The sequence below is a fragment of the Mustelus asterias genome, chromosome 18 (genome assembly GCF_964213995.1).
Source record: "Mustelus asterias chromosome 18, sMusAst1.hap1.1, whole genome shotgun sequence".
NCBI classification, from domain to species: Eukaryota; Metazoa; Chordata; class Chondrichthyes; order Carcharhiniformes; family Triakidae; genus Mustelus; species Mustelus asterias.
Window position 1 is genome coordinate 68,123,556 of NC_135818.1, and position 17,049 is coordinate 68,140,604.

General features: G+C 42.4%; 1 protein-coding gene across 3 annotated transcripts in view; it reads right to left on the minus strand.

Moving 5' to 3' along the window:
- ppp2r5eb (protein phosphatase 2, regulatory subunit B', epsilon isoform b) overlaps window positions 1-17,049 on the minus strand; it is an 80,395-nt gene that overhangs the window by 30,227 nt on the left and 33,119 nt on the right. Inside the window, exon 1 of one of the 3 annotated variants that reach the window (XM_078234242.1) lies at window positions 256-478. The exons of the other annotated variants lie outside the window; for them this stretch is intronic. The gene's annotated coding sequence lies outside the window, so the exon portion shown is untranslated. Of the gene's footprint in view, window positions 1-255; window positions 479-17,049 lie in introns of those variants that run through there. 3 annotated transcript variants of the gene reach the window in all.

Consider the following 17,049-nt stretch of genomic DNA (forward strand, 5'->3'; position numbering starts at 1 on the left):
TATTCAAAAATCATCTTCAAGTGGGATACACAAATTCTGTATGAAATCCTAAACATTCCTATAAACTTCACTTTGAACTTCAGCCATTAGAGGGCAGATTTGACAACATAAAAACATGGTTAACAATGTGCCTTTCGAGTGTAAAGCCTTGCCAAATACAAATTGCTTTGAATCAAAAGTATGCAAATCGTCAAGCAACCCAGAAAATAGGCAGTGCAACAGACAAAAACAATGCTTGTACATTTACTCCTTTACCTTTGACGAGTTCCTCCCTTTTCTCATTCAACTCCAATGCATTGATTTCTATAATGTGGAGATGCCGGCGTTGGACTGGGGTAAGCACAGTAAGAAGTCTCACAACACCAGGTTAAAGTCCAACAGGTTTATTTGGTAGCAAATACCATAAGCTTTCGGAGCAATGCTCCTTCGTCAGATGGAGTGGATATCTGTTCTCAAACAGGGCACAGACACAGAAATCAAATTACAGAATACTGATTAGAATGCAAATCTCTACAGCCAGCCAGGTCTTAAATGTACAGACAATGTGGGTGGAGGGAGCATTCAACACAGGTTAAAGAGATGTGTATTGTCTCCAGACAGTACAACTTGTGAAATTGTGCAAGTCCAGGAGGCAAGCTGTGGGGGTTACTGATAATGTGACATAAATCCAACATCCCGGTTTAGACCGTCCTCATGTGTGCGGAACTTGGCTATCAGTTTCTGCTCAGCGACTCTGCGCTGTCGTGTGTCGTGAAGGCCGCCTTGGAGAACGCTTACCTGAAGATCCAAGGCTGAATGCCCGTGACTGCTGAAGTGCTCCCCCACAGGAAGAGAACAGTCTTGCCTGGTGATTGTCGAGCGGTGTTCATTCATCCGTTGTCGTAGCGTCTGCATGGTTTCCCCAATGTACCATGCCTCGGGACATCCTTTCTTGCAGCGTATCAGGTAGACAACGTTGGCAGAGTTGCAAGAGTAGGTACCGTGTACCTGGTAGATGGTGTTCTCACGTGAGATGATGGCATCCGTGTTGATGATCCGGCACGTCTTGCAGAGGTTGCTGTGGCAGGGTTGTGTGGTGTCGTGGTCACTGTTCTCCTGAAGGCTGGGTAGTTTGCTGCGGACAATGGTCTGTTTGAGGTTGCGTGGTTGTTTGAAGGCAAGAAGTGGGGGTGTGGGGATGGCCTTGGCGAGATGTTCGTCTTCATCAGTGACATGTTGAAGGCTCCGGAGGAGATGCCCTGTTTGAGAACAGATATCCACTCCATCTGACGAAGGAGCATTGCTCCGAAAGCTTATGGTATTTGCTACCAAATAAACCTGTTGGACTTTAACCTGGTGTTGAGAGACTTCTTACTTGATTTCTATAAAACAGTGGTATGCATGAAATTTTAATTAAAATCCCTGCCGCTCCAACTGGGGAAAACAGCCCACAGTACAATTTCAAACTTTATCCCTCCATACCTTGTTGGCATCTGTGGATCATACACTAGTAACAGCCAAATAGATTCATGTTGATTCCCTAGGGGCTGGCAGCAGCACTCAGGCCACTGCCTGCGCACATTTTCCATTGATATCATTGAAGGATGTTGCTTGGGCCACACAAGTAGCAGGTCCCAGTCCAGCATTGCTTGTTCAATGAATCGAGATAATCTGTGTAGAAGTGACGCTACGTGAACTTTTTAAAAATGCATTCTTTCATGGGATGTGGTAGTCACTGGTTAGTCCAGCATTTATTGCCCATCCCCAATTATGATGTGGAGATGCCGGCATTGGACTGGGGTAAACACAGTAAGAGTTTTAACAAAACAGCAGTGCTCCGAAAGCTAATGGTATTTGCTACCAAATAAACCTGTTGGACTTTAACCTGGTGTTGTTAAAACTCTTACTGTGTCATCCCCAATTACCCAAGAGGTGATGAGCCCTGGACGTGCCCTGCTATAACATATTGAACAATAGCACAGATAGTTCAGGAGCTCAAGTTTTCTATACTATTGCTGAAACAGTGTCAGCCTTTGCCGTACCAGTGTCTTCAGCCCTTTCTTGACATCAGATGGACTGAATTGAATTAGCTGAAGATTGGCATCTGGGGACTCCTGAGGAGGACGAGATAGTACTGGGGACACGAGAACAACAATATGGATCATCCACTTGCACTTCTCGCTGAACATGGTTGTAAATGCTTTTGTGCAGCTATTTTGAGCTCCAGGATCATTGAGAATGGGGATATTTTTGGAGCCTCTTCTTTCATTTAGTTATTTAATTGTCCACCATCATTCATGAGTGAATGTCATAGAAATCATAGAAACCCTACAGTGCAGAAGGAGGCCATTCGGCCCATCGAGTCTGCACCGACCGCAATCCCACCCAGGCCCTACCCCCACATATTTTACCCGCTAATCCCTCTAACCTACGCATCCCAGGACTCTAAGGGGCAATTTTTTTAACCTGGCCAATCAACCTAACCCGCACATCTTTGGACTGTGGGAGGAAACCGGAGCACCCGGAGGAAACCCACGCAGACACGAGGAGAATCTGCAAACTCCACACAGACAGTGACCCGAGCCGGGAATTGAACCCAGGACCCTGGAGCTGTGAAGCAGCAGTTCTAACCACTGTGCTACCGTGCCGCCCAAACAGTGTCAGCCTTTGCCGTACCAGTGACAGGACAGCAGAGCATTGATCTGATCTGTTGGTTGTGGGATCACTGAGCTCTGTCTAGCGTATGCTTTACGTTGTTTGACTCACCATGTTGGAGGCTCACCAGGTTAACACCTCATTTTCAGGTAAAATGCTTGGTCCTGCACCTGGCACTCTTCACTGAGCCAGGGTTCATCCCCCAGCATGATGGTAATGGCAGAGCGGGGGATATGCCAGGCCATGAGGTACAGATTGTGGTTGAATACAGTTCTGCTGCTGTTGATGACCCACAGTACCTCATGAATGCCCAATTGAGAGTTACTAGATTTGTTCAAAATTTATCCACAGTGCAACACAACATGATAGAAGTATTCTCAATGTAAAGACAGGACTTTGAGTTCAGGACTATCTGGCGATCACTCCTACAAATTCCACCATGGACAGATGCATCTGCAACAGATAGATTGGCAAAGACGAGGCCAAATAGGTTTTTCCTTCTTGTCGGTTCCCTCACCACTTACTGCAGACCTAGTAGTCTAGCAACCATGTCCTTCAAGACTCATCCAGCTCAGTCATGCTACCAAGCTGTGACAGACACTCCAGTAAACAACTCGGGGTATATTCTCTGCCCTTCCACCCTCCGTGCTTCTTCCAAGTGGTTTCAAACATGAAGTACTGATTCATCAGTTGAAGGATGGTCATCAGCTGGATGTTTCCTTACTCATATCTGACCTAATGCCATGAGATTTCACAGGGTCCAAGTCAATGCTGAGGTCAATGTTGACCTTCCCAGCTGATTGTACACCAGTGTCACTAGCTCTGCTGGGTTTGTCCTCCATGTGGGACAGGACATAGTCACAGACGATGATGGTCGTGCACAGGACATGGTCTGTAAGGTATGATTTCGTGAGCATGATTATGTCAGGCTGTTGTTTGACTAGTCTGTAGGACATTCCTTTCCCCTCCCCCCAATTTTGGCACAGGTCCCTAGATATTAGTAAGGACAACTTTTTAATGCCAACAGGGCTGGGTGTGTCGATGTCAGGTGGTCCATCTGCTTTCATTCATTATTGACTTCAGAAGGCATTTAAGAGTTAATCACATTTCTGTAGGTTTAGGGTCACATGCAGGTCAGATCAGCAGGTTTCTTTCCTTTAAGAACATTAGTAAGCCAGGTAGGTTTTTATGACGATCAACAATTGTTTCATGATTGAGACTAATTTAGCTCCAGATTGTATTGAATTGAAATTCTACCAACTGCAGTGGTGAGATTTGAATCTGTGTTCCCAGTGAATTAGCCTGGGTCCTCAGATTGCTAATCCGATGGCATTACCACAACAGCACCACCTCTCCTAACTTAATTTTATTTTGTGCCGCTTATGCTAAATGCTTCAAAACAAAGTCTATGAACACAGTTGGATGAGCATTAGAGTGCAAATTTCACTGATGCTTTTTCAAGCAGTGTGGTGGCACATGCAGTCTTCATACTTGCTCTTTTCAAACCAAGTGGTGCCTTACATGATAACTTTGATCCTATACCTAGCTTTAATAGAAAGTCTTGATAGTAGACATTTTGCCATATATTTAGCTGCTGTTATGAAAGATATATCTGTCTGTGTGGAGTTTGCACATTCTCCTCGTGTCTGCGTGGGTTTCCTCCGGGTGCTCCGGTTTCCTCCCACAGTCCAAAGATGTGCGGGTTAGGTTGATTGGCCAGGTTAAAAATTGCCCCTTAGAGTCCTGAGATGTGTAGGTTAGAGGGATTAGCGGGTAAATATGTGGGTGTAGGGCCTGGGTGGGATTGTGGTCGATGCAGACTCGATGGGCCGAATGGCCTCTTTCTGCACTGTAGGGATTCTATGATATCATCTAAACTAATTTATTTTTCCCAATTATTCTAAAATCAAATCCAGCTTTGGCAGCGGTTCATGGTTTTAACATGGGGTCAGAATTTTACTCCTCATGGCTTCACATTTAAAGCAATCATATTGAAACATTTACCTTGTTGATTGCAACCTTCAACAGTTTCTTAAAGAATGGCCTGTGAGGCCCATTCTGACCTGGTTTTCCTGAACACAGACACCCAGCACTGGCTGCATGCAGACTAACCCAATATTGCACCTGGGCTTCAAACAGATGGTAGGTCTATAGCATATTGCAATAAACCTAAGGCTTCATGCCCCTTTTAAGCATTGACCTTGGATGCATACAGCAATATATTGGGCGACAACTCCAGCTCAATAAGACTTCATTTAAAATACCATGCAAGTCCACTGCTATCAAACATGCATGATAACTCACCACAATTAGCTGCTGCTTGAAAGCCTAGGTATTATTCTGCTGTGTGCTTGATGCAAAGATCAATAAATCTCCATGGATACATAATCAATACTGAAAACCATTCCTTTCACATATATCACAAAGTGTAACCAATAGCAACATCCATTTACAATTCTGTGTATGCATTGTGCACAGGTTTCAATAACATTTCTGAATCTTTAATTACATGCAATAGAACTACCAACATAATTCGCTGGTGCCTTAAAATCAGTAAATGCTTGATGCCATCAAATAATGGATTCTATAAGAGCTGTTTTAATAGCTATTCAGGTAAGGCAACCAATCTTTCCTTGTTAACCAGAGTAAGTAACCGGATATTGTTAGAAAAATAGACATTTTTTCCTTTTTTTTAAAAAACAATGCTGAAATTCTGTTCTACCAAATGACAACAAGGGGCAGCACAGTAGCACAGTGGTTAGCACTGCTGCTTCACAGCTCTAGGGAGCTGGGTTCGATTCCCGGCTTGGGTCACTGTCTGTGTGGAGTTTGCATATTCTTCCTGCGTCTGCATGGGTTTCCTCCGGGTGCTCCAGTTTCCTCCCACAGTCCAAAGATGTGCGGGTTAGGCTAATTGGCCATGCTAAATTGCCCCTTAGTGTCCCAGGATGCGTAGGTTAGAGGGATTAGCGGGTAAATATGTGGGGATATGGGGATAGGGTCTGGGTGGGATTGTGGTCGGTGCAGACTCGATGGGCCAAATGGCCTCTTTCTGCATTGTAGGGTTTCTATGATTCTATGAAATTAACTGGATGTTTTAATCTGGAGAGCATTAAGGGGAATTATGTATACTTTTTCATTAATGATATTGAATAGATGATTGCAATATAGGGTACAGTTTTGAATAAAAAACAGCCCAATTCAATCCCTAATTTTGACCGAGTTCATCTTTTTCAGCCAAGACTGTGAAGAAATACTAACTAGGGGTTTACTCAACCATAGTGTCAAAAGCATCTTGCATGAGAAAATGTGACTTTATTATGATGCCTCCCAAAAAATCAGCTATCTAGTAGCACACAGGAAAAACTACCATTTGATACAGATAGACAGTGGGAAAAGCTACAGCAGATGGAATTCCGTATTGAGTGGGGCGGTCTGAAGTCATCTCTTTCAGATCCAAGACAGACTAATTGGAATATTAATGGAAGAGACTAGAACCTGTGGAACAGCAATGGGATTTAAATGCCAGGGTAAATGTATCACTAAATGCTCATGCACAGGTATAAAAAGAAATTAAAAAGGTTAATGGAATGTTGGCTTATCTCAAGGGGTTTAAAATACAAAAACATGGAAGTGATGCTACGCCTTTACAGAGCCTTGGTCAGATACATCGAGTGTCGAACTCCGTTTTGGGCTTAGATCCTCAGAAATAGTATAATGTCCTTGACATTATAGTCCACATTCGCTAGATTCACTAGAATACCACTAGGACTTATCGGGTTGAATTGACAAGAGGTTACATAAAGTTGGCTTGTATTCCCTTGAGGTTTGAAGCTTGAGATGTTTGAATCAGTGTTCAAAATGCTAAGGGGATTTGACAGGATAGAGAAACTACTTCCTCTGGTGGGGAAATCCAGAATACAGAAGACATAATAAAATTTAAGCTAGGTTATTCAGGAGTGACTTAAAGGAAATCACAAAGGTTAATCGAAAAGTGAAACACTCTCCCCAGATGATTGTGGATAATTGAAGCTTTCAAGACTGTGATTGATACACATTTGTTCAATAAGGATATCAGAGGACATGGAGCATCGATAGGTGAATGGAATCAATGGACACATTAGCCATGATCTAATAGAATGGCAGAACAGTTGAGGGTTTGATTGGCCTAATTCTATTCCTCTGCAATGGTACTGGAAAGTTGCTAGCCCCTCAGGAACTTTTATCACTTGGGGACAGAGGGAGAAAATTCCTCCTGGATAAAAACTTCCCTCTACTGATAATTAAGTTTGCCCAGTAATTATTAAATTCTGTATCCCAGTGAAGATTCAAGTTTGATCCATGTTATGTACTGCTAATTCACCTCAGCCTTGCAGGTAGCATTGTTCTTAAAGTAGTCACTGTATCCTCCTAAGAGTACAGATAGGACGGCACAGTGGTTATCATTGCTGTCTCACAGCACCAGAAACCCAAGATTGATTCCAGCCTCGGGTCACTGTCTGTGTGGAGTTTGCACTCTCTCCCAGTGTCTGCATGGGTTTCCTCCGGATGCTCCGGTTTCCTCCCACAATCCGAAAAATGTGCAGATTAGATGGATTAGCCACAGCAAATTCGTGAGATCATAGGGACAATGTAGGGCAGGGTGTGGTCCTGGGTAGGATGTTCATTTGGAGAGTCTGTGCTGACCTGATGAGCCAAATGGCCTCCTTCTACACTGTAAGCATTCTATGATGCTACGGTAGGGAGAGGAGGGAAAACATGATCCTACGATTGATGACCATGGTCTCTGCTGGAAATGAATGTGCACAGATGGTAAGTAAAGATCAATCATAGCTCAACTCCATAGGCTTGCCATATCAAAGTCTAAGATTCACAGATAAAGGTACTGGATAATAAATATCACATCTGGACTTAGAGAAACTGGGGAGAAAATTGAGGAAAGAAAGGCAAACGTTTCCTCAAAATTTTTTCTGTGCAACTGAATTCCTATATGCAACTCAGCCAATCAATCATTCAATCTGTGCTTATTTGCCTGAAATTCTAATAAGCAACTTTATTAATAAGCCATTTGTCCTGTCGTGAATGGAATATGAAAGTCAACTACAAAGCAAATTAATGAACCCACTTTTACCGTTTTCAATGCATATAAAGTCAAAGTAACAGCTGCCATCAAACAAGTAATTATGTAGCACTGTGCAGCAATGCTTCATTACATAAGATAACAGATTTACAGCTGATAACTGCAGCTGTTCAGCTTATCTACACAAGACTTCTCTCCGGGTAATTATGCCCGTCAATGTAGCTTCCAACCCTACAGACTGGCCGTCTGGATGGAGGATAACCAAGCAAGTCACGTAACTATAAGAAAAACAGATTTTTATCAGAATTCAAACCCAAGTTCAAACATTTTTACAAGCTGCAGAATCCAAGACATGCTCAAAGCTATGCACTTTATGAAACAGTTCATTTCACTTCCTATTCTGTATTTCTATCATTCTCTGTTATCATTTACAATGCACATAAATTTTTCCATGTTTAAAATCATAACCTTTTCAAAAATATACTGAAGCAACTTGCTAGCAAAATTGTGGCGTGGCATTCTCCATGGTGGCCTTCACGACACACGACAACGCAGGATCACTGAGCAGAGACTGATAGCCAAGTTCCGCACACAAGGACGGCCTCAATCAGGATCTTGGGTTCATGTCACACTATCTGTAACCCCCACAACTTGCCTGGGCTTGCAAAATCTCACTTACTGTCTTGGCTGGAGACAATACACATCTCTTTAACCTGTGCGTAACCCTCTCTCCACTCACATTATCTGTACCTTTAAGACTTGATTACCTGTAAAGACTCGCATTCCAACCATTATCTTGCAAATTGAGTTTGTGTCTGTATATGCTCTGTTTGTGAACACAGCTCCTCACTCACCTGATGAAGGAGCGACACTCCGAAAGCTTGTGCTACCTACTGGACTTTAACCTGGTCTTGTGAGACTTCTTAGTACGTCCCAGTATGCATTGGTGGATAGGTAGTTGGGGTTATTTTTACTGAACCACCCACAAGGTGAACTGACCCATACAGTGACTTTGCAAGTGACCTGGGATATACTTTCTCAGACAAGCATACCCTAAGTAAAGCATTTGTTCATTGGCTCTCTGAAAGTTTTGCACATTAAGACTGAAGTAGAGTTTAAACAATCACTCCTTCCTCTTTCCATATACAGTATTAACATTGCGACTGCTGCTGTTCTGGGAGTTGGAATGGGGTTGTGCATCCTGGGGCAGCCCACTTCCTGAACTGCTGGGATGCTTTGACACTCCAGCAGGTTTTATTGGGTTTGATACTTGCTATGAAAAAATCCAAGTAAATTGGTTTAAAAACTAGGGTATGTATAAGGCAAGCAGTCCAAGTCTCCATGGTTCCAGCCACCTGATCCCATAGTCGTAAGGGCAGGGTAAAACCAGCAAGCAGAAGTTTAAATGTCCCACGTAAATACCATGCCTGTATGCACGCTGGGACATCCTCGGGGTCCCAAGGCACATCAGTGATGCAAGTTGAGTCGGAGGCCTCTCCCCATATCAAAAGAGTTGCGCCAATCTGTATTTCGTAATCCCATATCTTACTAGATAAAAATGTCATTAGGCTAACAAACTACACTTTAATTTCAGTATATATTGACAGTTTAAATATAAATTAGTTTAACATCTGCAATGAACTGCTCCTGTCTATCTGGCCTGTATGTGACTCCAATCCTACACAATGTGGATGACTCAATGTCCTCCAGACAATGAGGCAGGCAAGAAGCCCTGTTTTTACCCAAGTAACTACCAATTCAAAAAAGTGTGCTGTGAACTTCTAGGTAGGATACTGGAAGCATGGACTGTAATAATTGGTAAAAAACTGAATGCTGTGATTGGAACAGATGCAAGAGAGATTATTTCTGGATGGAAAGGATAAGATCACCGAACAGTCTTCCATCATAAATATCGTATGATCATGTGATGGATGCCTCACAGTGCCAAAAGCTTTAAACTCCAAGAACTTAAGACAAAGTTGTATATTGTTGCATTATCACACATGGAAGCACATCTTGACTTAACCCTGACAAATATAGATGGATACATTATACATCAGGGAGCAGGGTCATGGAGGCCTCAGGGGATCGTTGCCCTGCTCTTTTACAAGTCCTCTCAGACCCAGGGAAGAATCCTCTCAGGCCCAGAGTTACGAATACTGGTTAATGGTGCAACCAGTGAAGGGCTAGACCCACGGGGGGCAAGGGCTGCTTACAGGGAGAGAATGGAGGACGGTAATGGAAAACCACTTGTCCCTATTAATAGTATCCATTGCAAGAAGCCTCAACACCAGGTTAAAGTCAAACAGGTTTATTTGGAATCATGAGCTTTCGGAGTGCTGCTCACCTGAGGAAGGAGCAGTGCTCCAAAGGCTCGTGATCCCAAATAAACCTGTTGGACTTTAACCTGATGTTGTGAGACTTCTTACTGTAATCACCCCAGTCCAATGCCAGCATCTCCACATTATAGTATTCACATCGAAAATGGGAGATTCCTACAGACGACCGAAGGCCATGAGACAAGGCCATGAGACAAGGAAAAACAAGCAAAATGGCCTACTCTTGGACAAATCACTACTGCTGTATAATACATACTACTCAATAAATCAGTATATTCGGTTTATTTTATCCAAATGTGATAACTCATTGAATTTACTGTTCTACCCAAGAAAAATCCCAACACTGCAAGATTCCACATCAGTGTTGAAAATATATTTATCTGACCATTCCTACTTTAACACCAATTCATTACTTGCTTTATTTTTTACTTAACTGTAGCCTTTGAAACATTTCTACACTTTCTAGTCACATCTTATTGGAACCATTCTACAAAATATTTTACACTAATATTTGGAAATATTATTCATAATGCAAGTTCCCCACTGCCAAGGGATACTACAGCCACTTTCTATAAATAAATCAAATTGAATCGCTTCCAATAGAATGTTTAATTTCACTCAAGTAGAGAATTTAAAAGATTTTCTGCAATGACTGCACAAATTATAAAGACTGAATCCTGTTTGTACTATTTAATGTGCCAAGTCCTTGGAGAACATTAATGTATCATGAAGTATACAGAAAAGAGTCAAATGGTAGTGACAGAGTGGCGTTAATGTTACTGAACTAATAATCCAGAGACATGAGTTCAAGTTATACCAGGGCAGCTAGTGGAATTTAAATTCAATTAAATCAATCTGGAATAAAAAGCTATTCCTAACAATGGTGGCCATGTATCTACCATGTAGTTACAAAACTTATCTAGTTCACTGGCATGTTTTAGGTAAAGAACTCTGGGGCCTTTATTCGCTCTGGCCTACATGTGACCCCAGATCATAGCAATGTGGTTGACTCTCAACTGCCCTTAGAAATGGCCCATCAAGGCACTCAGTTGTATCAAATTGTTACAGAAAAGTTGAACAAATACGAAACCAGGACCACACTGTATCGAACAAGGATATGACCATGGTACACACCACCTAGTCAACCTTGAAATCCCCTTAACTAACATCTGGGGACTTGTGCCAAAATTTGAAGAGCTGTCCCACAGTATCACCAAAAAACTGACTGGCATTATCACCTTACAACCAATGTCTCAAGACTCCTCCAGCACCATCTCCACGTATGTCCAATTCTACCAGCAGAGGCAATGTCACAGTGATGTACAGTCAGGAGGAAGTGCCCCCGAGAATCCGCGACTCTGGATTATTAAATTTCACAATATCGGGTCTAACACGGGCAAGGGAATTTGCTGATGACCACTGACTTCCCTCCCTCAACTCATGAATCAGTACTCCTCCATGTGGTGGTACACATGGAGAAGCACTGAGGGTAGCAAAGGCAAGGGAAGTGCTCTGGGTGGGGGACTTCAGTGTCCATCACCAAGAGTGGCTTGGTAATATCATTACTGACTGAGCCATGGGATGACATAGTTGACTGGCTGGGTAGAGAATGGTGAGAATACCAATCTGAGGGAAAAATCTGCATCACCTCATCCTCACCAATCTGCCGGTCACAGAAACACCTTTCAATAACAGAACTGACAGTAGTGACCACCACAGAGTCCTTGTGGAAACAGAGTCCCATCTTCATATTGAGGACATGCTCCATTGTTTAGTGTGGCACTGCCAACATCGCTAAATGGGAAGTTTTCAAATCAAATTTTGCAGCTGAAAACTGGACATCCATAAGGCAATGTGGGCCACTTGCTGCAGAATCTCTGCACCAGAATCTGTGACCTCATGGGCCTGGTGTATCCCTCATTCTACCATCAATCCTGGTTCAATGAAAAGTATGCCAGAAGCAGCACTGGACAAACCCGAAAAATAGGTGCCAGCCTGGTGAAGCTACAACACAAGACTACATGATGGACAGCAGAAGGAACATTGTGTATAAAGCCAAGAAATCCACAACCAGCTGATCAGATCAAAGCTCTGCAATTCTGCCACAACCAGTCATGAATGGTGAGTGCTGCCTCTGGCAATTGTTCGACAGGTTTGAGCTTTTCTCATCTGGTTTAGATGAGAGTGGGGGTTTCAGGGTGGATGAGCAGGCTGGTCATGGCTTGAGGTATGAGAAGCCATAATTTGGGGGAGAAAAAGGAATATGGTGATAACAGGGGACAGTATAGGCGAGGGGGATTGACTGTACTTTATAGCAAAAAGCAAGAATCCAGAAGGATTCTTGCCCAGTGCCAGAGTTCAGGACATCGACTCAGGGCTGGAGAGGAGCTGGAAAGTGGGATGGGAAGGGTACAGGCATCATGGTCCATATAGGTGCCCAACAACATAGGCAGGGCAAGGAAAGAATATGAGTTAGGCACCAAATTAAGCAAAACCTCAAAGGTAATAATCTCTGGATTGTCACTTGAGGTATATGTAAATTGGCAGAGAGCACATAGGATTAGAGAAATGAATGTGCGCTCAGAGAAATGAACTCATGGCTCAAAGACTGGTGTGGTGCAAGTGGGTTCTGTTTTGTGGGGCACTGGCACCAGTACTGTGTTGGGACCAGTGTTCTGGCGAGCTGCATAACTAGAGCAATAGAGAGCATTTTTCAACCAAATAGTGGAGGCAAGGGATAAAATTTGGGAAGATGTGGTAAATCAAAGAGTAGACTTAAGGCAAGAGAGAAAGGTACTACTATTTTAAATGATAAACAGACTGTGATAGGAAGGGATAGAGCATAAGTCTAAGAGTAAATCAGCGGATAGAGCTAGAGATTACAAAAGTAATATAAAGGACAAAACTAAAGGCTCTTCATCTGAATGCAAATAGCATTTGAAAAACAGTACAATCTGTTGAAATTACACAGACATGGCTGCAGAATGACATAGATTGGGACCCTGGATATCGAAGAGTACATGATATTTAGGTAGGACAGACAACTAGGCAAAGATGAAGACATAGCTCTGTTAATTAATGATATTAGCACAATAGATAGGGATGATATGACCCAAGTTCAGGAAACCAGGATGTGGAACTGGTTTGGGTAGAGATGAGAATTGATAAATGCAAGTAGTCATTTGCGGATGTGGTGTACAGAGCCCTAATTGTACCCACATGGTAGTATGAAGTATAAAGGAAGAAATACCAGGAATTGTCAAAAAGGTACAGCAATAATCATGGGAGATTTTAATCTACATATAGACTGAAAAAAATCAGATGGACATGGGTAGCTTAGGCGAGGAGTTAATGGAACATGTTCAGGACAGTTTTTTAGAACAAGATATTCAGGAGCAATAGAGCAGTCTAAACTACACCTAGTATTGTGCAACAAGATAGGGCTCATTAAAAACATCAGTGAATGTGCCTGAAGGGAGCAGCAATCACAATGATTGAATTTTACATTATTTGAGGGAGAAGAACATGGCCAAGACTGGCATTTCAAAATTAAATAAGGGCAATTACGACGGTATGAAAACAGAGCTACGAAATTACAATTACCAAAGTGATACTGAGCAAATTGTTGGGAGTGTGAGCTGACAAGGCCCTAGTCCCGATGGACTTCATCCTCACGTCTTAAAGGAAGAAGTTGTGAGATAGTCAATACACTGGTTTCAATTTTCCAAAATTTCCTTGATTCTGGGAAGGTTCCATTAGGTGGGAAAATAGCAAGTGTAACGCCTTATTCAAAAAAGGAGGGAGACCGAAAGCAAGAAACTACAAGCCAGTTAGCTTAACATCTATCATAAGGAAAATGCGAGAAGCTATTAAAGATGTTATAGCACAGCACCAAGATTAATTCAAGGTAATCAGGAAGAGAAAACATGGTTTAGTGAGGGAAGAATCAAGTTTAACCAATTTACTAGAGTTCTTTCAAGTAGTAGAATGTTCTGTGGATAAAGGGGAACCAGTGCATGTACTATACTTAGATTTCCAGGAGATATTTGATAAAGTACCACATTAAAAGGTTAATGTGGAAAATAAAAGTGCATAGGTCTCTGGGGTAACATACTGGCCTGGATGGAAGATTGCTTAGGCACCAGGAAACAGTTGGCATAAATGGGTGTTTTTCTGGTTGGCAAGATGTAACGAGTGTTGTGCCACAAGGATGAATGCTGGGACCTCAACTTTTTACAATTTATGTAAAATGACTTGGACGAAAGAACGGATGGAACGGACAATTCAAAGGTTGGGACATATTTTATGTTTAGCTTACTAAATAAAATCAGACTGCTTTGAAGAAAGATGAGACTGACCACATTTTTAAATTTCAACTCATTTTCTAGCAATCAAAATTCATGACTCAACCAAAGGGGCACATTTTTTATAGTTGTTCAGACTGCTTGAATGCAAGTGCAAGTATGGCATACATTACAATTGAACACTTCCATACATCTTTAATGCTTTATTGATTAAAGACAAGATGGAGGTTATCAATTATACTGGTAGGTTGAAGAACATTGCCAACCTTACAGGTTTGAATGCATGCAACTATCCTGTAATATTTAAATTCATTAAAGCCTGCCTCACAATTCATTTATTTTTAAAATTCTGACATTACTGAACAAGGTTCTGTTCTTAAAAAAATCTTTGCAGAAGGTTACTTGTTTTGCACAACAATCACGAGATTTTATACAATGGATAAAAGCCAAAGTGATAGGACCAGATGAGGAGTTTGGATTTTCCAACCACAAAGCCAACCCGCAAGACCAAGACTAATTTGCAGCAGTCCCAAATACATTTTCACGATCACATGAATTTTCTGGTTGTCTAATGTCAAAGAACTAACACGAGGGCAGATCCTCAACATGTACAGTTGAAAATTTGAAGATTTTCAGACCATTGCGATTAAAGTGACAGACTATTTATTAACAAGGGAGAGAAAGTGAAAATGACAATTATATAATATCTTGCAACAACAATTCAGTGTTCCTTAATCTAAATTAGAAAGCTTTTCATATGCAAACTATTCAGCACCACACCACTTAAACGACAAACTTATTTCAAAAGCTGGGAGGCTGTTTTGCTAAATCCTGTTAAGATAGCAAGTTTTACCATGTCATGTGAAACTCAGCGAAATAGTAATACTTTACTTTTTGCACAAAGCTTACCAAAATGCCTACAAATAGGTGAGTGGGTGCTACATAATGTGTTGGAGGTTTTTGCTAGCAGATTAATATTTTTTTTTAAAGTGGGATAAGTTTTGCTAAAAAAGACCATCCAAGCAGAAGAGTGAAACAGGTGAAATTAAACCTGTGCAGCATTTACTTAGTAAGAAGTTTAACAACACCAGGTTAAAGTCCAACAGGTTTATTTGGTAGCAAAAGCCACACAAGCTTTCGAGGCTCTGAGCCCCTTCTTCAGGTGAGTGGGAATTCTGTTCACAAACAGAACTTATAAGACACAGACTCAATTTACATGAATAATGGTTGGAATGCGAATACTTACAACTAATCCAGTCTTTAAGAAACAAAACAATGGGAGTGGGGAGAGCATCAAGACAGGCTAAAAAGATGTGTATTGTCTCCAGACAAGACAGCCAGTGAAACTCTGCAGGTCCACGCAACTGTGGGAGTTACAAATAGTGTGACATAAATTCTGATTCTAGGATCGCATGATAAAGACTCAGGAGGAAAAAAGCAGAAATATTTATGTGAAATAGTGTGACATAAACCCAATATCCCGGTTGAGGCCGTCCTTGTGTGTGCGGAACCTGGCTATCAGTTTCTGCTCCGCGACTCTGCGCTGTCGTGTGTCGCGAAGGCCGCCTTGGAGAACGCTTACCCGAATATCAGAGGCCGAATGCCCGTGACCGCTGAAGTGCTCCCCAACAGGAAGAGAACAGTCTTGCCTGGTGATTGTCGAGCGGTGTTCATTCATCCGTTGTCGCAGCGTCTGCATAGTTTCCCCAATGTACCATGCCTCGGGACATCCTTTCTTGCAGCGTATCAGGTAGACAACGTTGGCCGAGTTGCAAGAGTATGTACCGTGTACCTGGTGGATGGTGTTCTCACGTGAGATGATGGCATCTGTGTCGATGATCCGGCACGTCTTGCAGAGGTTGCTGTGGCAGGGTTGTGTGGTGTCTTGGTCACTGTTCTCCTGAAGGCTGGGTAGTTTGCTGCGGACAATGGTCTGTTTGAGGTTGTGCGGTTGTTTGAAGGCAAGAAGTGGGGGTGTGGGGATGGCCTTGGCGAGATGTTCGTCTTCATCAATGACATGTTGAAGGCTCCGGAGGAGATGCCGTAGCTTCTCCGCTCCGGGGAAGTACTGGACAACGAAGGGTACTCTGTCCACTGTGTCCCGTGTTTGTCTTCTGAGGAGGTCGGTGCGGTTTTTCGCTGTGGCGCGTTGGAACTGTTGATCAATGAGTCTAGCGCCATATCCTGTTCTTATGAGGGCATCTTTCAGCGTCCAACATTAGTTGTAAGTATTCGCATTCCAACCATTATTCATGTAAATTGAGTCTGTGTCTTATAAGTTCTGTTTGTGAACAGAATTCCCACTCACCTGAAGAAGGGGCTCAGAGCCTCGAAAGCTTGTGTGGCTTTTGCTACCAAATAAACCTGTTGGACTTTAACCTGGTGTTGTTAAACTTCTTACTGTGTTTACCCCAGTCCAACGCCGGCATCTCCACATCAGCATTTACTTTGTCAGATACTTTTTCTTGCAAGTATCTGCACCAGCAGCACTGAAATCAAGGCCAATAGGTGTGCAGTCAATGCTGCTCCTAAATAAGATCTCATCCCAGAATTGCTTAATGTTTTTCTACGTATCTATATATATTTTGCATCAGTCTTTACCAAGGAAGATGCTGCTACCCAGGCTATGGTGAAAGAGGAGCAGTTCAAACACTGGAGGGGTGTAAAACTGATAAGCAAGCAGTACTCATAA